The sequence below is a fragment of the Gekko japonicus genome, unplaced genomic scaffold, assembly GCF_001447785.1.
Source record: "Gekko japonicus isolate JY-2015 unplaced genomic scaffold, Gekko_japonicus_V1.1 scaffold684, whole genome shotgun sequence".
Taxonomy (NCBI): Eukaryota; Metazoa; Chordata; class Lepidosauria; order Squamata; family Gekkonidae; genus Gekko; species Gekko japonicus.
The window spans coordinates 317822-324275 of record NW_015160855.1 but is presented as its reverse complement, the minus strand read 5'-3'; positions in this window follow the sequence as shown (position 1 = coordinate 324275).

Below are 6454 nucleotides of genomic sequence, written 5' to 3'. Positions count from 1 at the left end.
TATTCCGCTCTATCTCCTACACTTGTCCCGGTTAGATTGGCTTGTACCCTAATGTCACCCATCGGCTGGACCATCAGGGTGGAGGGAAGCCTCTATTCTCCGGCATCAAGCCGTCGAAGAGGCTAACCCTCAAGAGTCCCCTGGCCTGGAACCCTTCACAAGGGCTCTGTGGGGGTGCCACTTGAGGTGGCACCCCTCCAAGCCAAAGGTGTGCTAGTTGCCTCCTCGGGCATCGAGGAGAGCGACCGCCATCGCCGATCCACCCACCGGAAACTCCATTACTTTTGTCTTCTTGATGTTCATCTACAACTCTGCATTGGCACTTTGTGCTTTAACCTTCATCAGGAGCCGTTTCAGGTCTTCACTATTTTCTGCCAGTAACATGGTGTCATCTGCACACCTCAAATAGTTAATGTTCCTTCCACCAATTTTCACTCCACCTTCATCTAAATCTGATCCAACTTTTCTTATCATATGTACTCTGTATAGATTGAAGAGATAGGGAGACAAAATACATCCTTCTCTGACCCCTTCGCCAACTGGAAACCATTCTGTTTCTCCATATTCTGTCCTAAGCGTAGCCCCTTGTCCAGAGTACAGATTGCTCATCAAAACAATCTGAAGCTGTGGCATACCTATTTCTTTTAAGACCAACCATAACTTTGCATGACCCAAACAATCAAAAGGTTTGCTGTAGTCTACGAACCAGAACCTGATTTTCTACTGAAATTCTTCTATTGTTCCAGTAACCAATGTAAGTTAGCAATATAATCTCTAGTGCCTCTTCCTTTTCTAAATCCAGGTCAAACATCTGGCATTCCTTGCTTCATATATGGTAACCTTACAGTCTTTGCTGTAAGGTTGTGAGCATCACTTTACTCCCATGAGAAATTAATGCAATGGTTCGACAGTTGTGTGAAGCACTGATATTGCTGAAACATTTGACAAACACAGGATAATACTGACATTTCTTTTTCAGGTCACATTGTGAAGCATAAACACATAATGTGAAATGGCAGTAGTGGCAATCAGAATGAAGCTATTAGCCTATTCACATTAAACATAACAAAGGACATGATGTCTCATGCTTTTAGGATGTTATACCAAAATTAGAAGAATATTGTAGTTTCATAATATATAAGCCTACATTAATCATACAAAGCGTAATATGACCTCTTCATAAGAGGAGGAAATGGGGTTGGATCCAGCCCATTTCCAATTCTATCTCGCCTAGTCCCCCTCCTTACTCCAGCTGCTGCTACACATGCCTTTCATCCATGCAGGTCCCATCATTCCCAGAATACCTGTCTCAGTGGTCAAAGGCAACCCTCTCCTCCCTGGTTTACCAGCAGAAAAGCTGGCTGGGTCCAACCCATAATCGACTTTCTGATTAACCCCAGCAATATTAAATTAAATTAAAGTTGATGTAATTGATTTAAAAGTTCTGCTTTTTACAAGATCAAAAAATGAAGATACTTTTATTGAAAAGAAAATGATATCTCAAATTAAAACTGCACAGTTCTGGCTCTACTCCTGATTATTGAGGCTTCGTACAAATGCAACACTGCCAAGTTTGGAAATTGGGCTCATATGCCTTTCCTTTTCAGTTTCAGAGCCAACTAAATTTAGTTCTACTATTTATTTATTTTTTGCTAACCACATGAATTTCTGCAACCTGGTCAGACGGAGGTTTGAAACCTGCAGTCTGGGCTAACAATGATGAGCAAAAACACTTCTGATGAAATACTAACGACAGTTGGCTCTGAAAATGAAAGGGGGGGAGGGGTAGTGAAGAGTATACAAACAATCCTAACCATGGTTAAGAGATCAGGAACCAAACCCTAGCATTTTTAAAGCAATGCTCATATCAACAGTTTGTCATTCATATAAATGAATGACAGCCTTGCTGTAAAACAGTACCTCAAAACTGGCAATCATAGTTCCATCGAATGCAGTTATTTGAATGTATATAGGATGTGTGCGTCTGCAGCAAGCAATAACTTGGAACTGGGAAAAATAAGCATCAATTATTTACCATATAAGGCAATATGCATATAAAGCAATAAATTGTTCAGAAGCAAGGGCTATATGGAAAGTTATGAACTGGAGAACTGCAGCTAATTTGCATCCATTTGAATTGCTCAGAATGAATGGCAGTTAGATAAAGGAGTGGCAGGGTACAGGGATGATAAAAAATGGAAGTTTACTAAAATCTGGAAGTTACTTTCTATGGATATTTTACCATTTAAATAACAATTTATATAAGCACCAAAAAGAATCTACGCAGATCCACTGATGTATAGCACAACTTGATTTGAAAACAACCATGGTCTTTAAGTACAGATCTGTACATCTATATCATACTTGGCATCCGCTATAATATATGAATTATTCTAAATACAAGCAAAAACAAAAATAAGTCTCGTGACACGTTAAAGACAAACACATTTGTTGTAGTATGAGATTGCATGAGACTGTACATCATCAGATGCATTCTATATCAAAGGACAGGATAAATGGCAATATTTATTTCTGCTATGCTGATATATCTTACTGACAGCATATTATCAGCTCCACAGGCTGCTATTTTTCATCTATCCTGGGAAAAACAAGCATGGTAAACTGCATTTATACGTGGCTGTACAACTGAATGGTAGACATTCATCATGGATTTATTTCTATACTATAGAAAAATAAAACGACAGTGCCTTTATTTCCTTCCTTCAGATTGTGAAGCCGATCTCAGATACAAGGGCTCCCAAATGCTGAGCATATGACTCTGACTCAAGAGTAGCCACCCTTCCATATCATTTTATTTATTTATTGTATTTTTGCATTTGTGTGTATGTGTGCCTGTGCCTGGAAGTCATGGCAACCTCTGGAGACTCCTACTGGGGCACAGAGGACATTCAGAAAAGTGGCTTGATAGCATGCCTCTGGCCTCCCGGCCCTGGTATTCCCAGGAGGTCTCCCATCCAAATACTTGCCAGGGTCGGCCCTGCTTAGCTTCTGAGATCTGACAAGGCCAGGCTTGCCTGGGTTATCCAGGTCAGGGCCCTTCCATATCTTTTTAGATTTTTTTTAAAAAAAACCTATTTGCATGTAATCTTTGGATCTAATATTATAATGTGATGTGATGATCTAACCAACAATGCCAAAATCAAATATTTGAGAAACATAGTCTATCTCTTTATAATCAGATCATTTCCCACAAACACAGAACATAAGCTGCATGGCAAAACACAATGTTCTGTAAGAATGTGCAATTCTACAGAATGCAAGATCGTTACAGTTCAGATAATATCCCTAAAAAGCACATTTGGATCAGTTTTTTATTGTGCTGTTAGAAATTCTGTTTTTCCATAACTGTATCAAAGCATTCTCAATATGGAAAACAGTGATAGTAGACAAGTTATCTTATTGGCACCTTACCCATCATCACCAGATAACTTGTCTTCTATCACTAATGTCAGATATAACATCTCTGCATACTGTGGAGCATACAAAAGTACAAAAAGCAATGCTGTGTCCATTCTAAGGAACACTCATTCTGAAGAACACTTTGCACAGGGTGACAACTAACCCAGCAACCCTGCCTGATGTTCCCTGCAAACCAAATGTATATATTTAGGATTTTCAACAGTCAAATAAATGTGCAAAGAATGTCTTTTAATAAAACAAAAAGCTTTAGCTTTAAATGTTATTTCCCCCCTTTCTAAGTGAACCCTTAACGAACTAAACTTAAAATAATAAGCACATAATGAGACACCTAAGTTTCAATCATGCCAAATGATCGATGACAATCAACTTGCACAGGCTCTAATTCAATGCTGTTTGTTGTAGTTCGGATACATTGCTATTTCACGCACCACAGAATATTTACTGGGAATCACTATCCTGAAAAGGCAGAAACACAATTCTAGTCAAGTTGACTTAAAGAGAAAGAACTCAAGACATCATCCTATTCTATTACTTATGCAACATCAGCAAACAGATAACAGTACAGCACACAGTCTAATATAGCCAAGAACAAAAACAACAACAACTGTGAGCTGAAATACCCGCAAGTATAACTGTACAAAAAGAGACTTTTAATGAAGTGAAAAGAAGCATATAATTAGCAATATCAGTAACATATGGGAATACAAAATCCTCAATCCATAAAGGGAAACAGTCAAGTCCAGAGAAGATTTCCAACACTTTTCCTAGGTAGTTGATAGTGTTTCAGACTCCTGGTCCTTCCTCAGGAACACAGAACTGTAGAATTACAAAATTGTACAAAATACAGCAATGCTTTATAACAATATAGCTTCTAAACCATGATGCTTAATAACTATATATAATCACTGTTACACAGAGTCTCATGTATCTTACCAACATAGGAAGTCTCATACCAGTTTCATAACAGGATGATGCTATTCAACTTCTCTGTAAAAGAGAGTAACTCCTTAGAATATATATATACTTAGCATAATATGGACCATAAAGCCGCCAGTATATACTCACTTATGGGCTAGGTCTCATAAGTTTTAATATGCACCACTAGGGTTGCTTCTATGAGAACAGGACCAACATGCCTCAAAGTATCCAGCCTACTAGGACAGCTTTATAAAGCCACATTGATTGCAGCTGGTAGTATCTTCATTAGTTTCTAAAGTTATAGAACCTCTTATAATAAAAATACTAGGAGTTGCCAACTCCAGGTGGAACATTCCATACCTAATTTGTGCGTGGTCTCCTAAATTTTAATATGCACCTCACAGGGTTGTTTCCAAGTAAACAGGACCAAATGCCTCAAATATATATATATGTGGTGGAACATTCTAAACTTGATTTGAGCCAGGTCTCCAAATTTTTTTAATGTGCGCCCTTCAGGGCTGCTTATGTAACCAGGACCTGATATGCCTCAGATTCCTAAATATAATGTATATGTAAAAGTCAATAACAGCTGCAATGTTGTCCTAAAGGCACTGCAATAGTGGATCTTAAAGGTGCCAATCCAATAAATACATTTATAGTTAAATCCTAACAGTAGAAGAATTCCAAAGATATATATAATATGCTGGACTCTTCTAAATTACTGAAGTATTCAATATACATGACTAATCAATAAAACTGAAGTGATAACTCTCTACATCTATAATAACAAACATTGGCTACCATTAATACATTGTGGGGCATGTGGTACTCCCGGTATCAAAAATATTCAGTACAAATAAATCAAAAACTGGTAGAGCACAAGTAGAGTTTTCCCTCGGATGACTGTGGCCCCGCCCCCAGCCTGCCTGGCATGGTTGTGTCACTTCCGGGTGACGTGCACATCGTGTGCTTTGGGGGTGGGGTTCCCCCCGGGGCCTGATCCGCCGCTGGCAGGGAACGGGCCTCTGGAACGGGGGTTTCCCCGCCCCCGGGGGGACTTGGCAAGCCTACCTAAAACCCTGAAGTTAAGCCCGACAGTAAACATGCTGTGCAAAGTCACTGAGCCGGTCCTGTGTTGCCTGTATGTTACAATTGTTTCATAAGAGACATGTACCAAATATTAAATAAATATGAATGTGTAACTGGTTTATTAGGTTCAACATCTTGTGACAATGATGGCTTCCACGTGGTGTGATTTCCCTGTTCCTGGTGTAGCTGCTGATACAGTCAGTGGCAACAGGGATTCTACACAGCAAGCTTCCGTGCCTCAGTCCTCCAGTAGTGCCTCTTTACTCAGTCCACAGGGGCTTTTTCAATTATTTTTAAAATTAGCAATTGAATATTGTTATTACTGATATAATCTTAGTATGTGTAACACGCTGTGACAGACTGCACCTTTGAAGAGGCTTAAGAGTGCTGTATATACAACTAAAGGACAGTAAGGGGTTAATTCTTCACAGAAGTATGTGTAACATGCTATGACAGACTGCACTTTTGAAGAGGCTTAAGAGATGCTTATCAAATTTGCAGATGACATGTGTATAGAAATATTGATTTCTATAGGCTTCATGTCTCCCTTGGAATGTTCTATAGGCTTCATGTTTACCCCTTGGAATGTATCTTGCTGACCCCCTGCTGTTTTGATTTCCTATTGAAGCCAACCAGATGCCCTTTATAGCCCTGCCATAAACATTCCTTCCATGCTGGCAGATACCAGATGGCTCTGCCGAAACAAGCAAATACGCACGTAACCCATGGTGGGTTGGGGTGGGGACCACATGCCTGCAAGTGTGGCCTCCAGGACAACTGACCATTCAGAAGTTGTAGCCATGACAACCCAAAAGTTGGACACGCCCTGTCTACCCGTGATTGGCTGACTGGCCACAGCTGATTATGATTAGATTGGGGTTCTAATTGTCTGGCCCGTGGAGGAGATTTCAGATCTTCTCTTGCTCCCTCCTTACTGTGAATTGTATCTGGGAAGTGCTGTCCCAGGCAGAACAAAGAACTCTTTTGTGCAGCTGAGCACATGGCT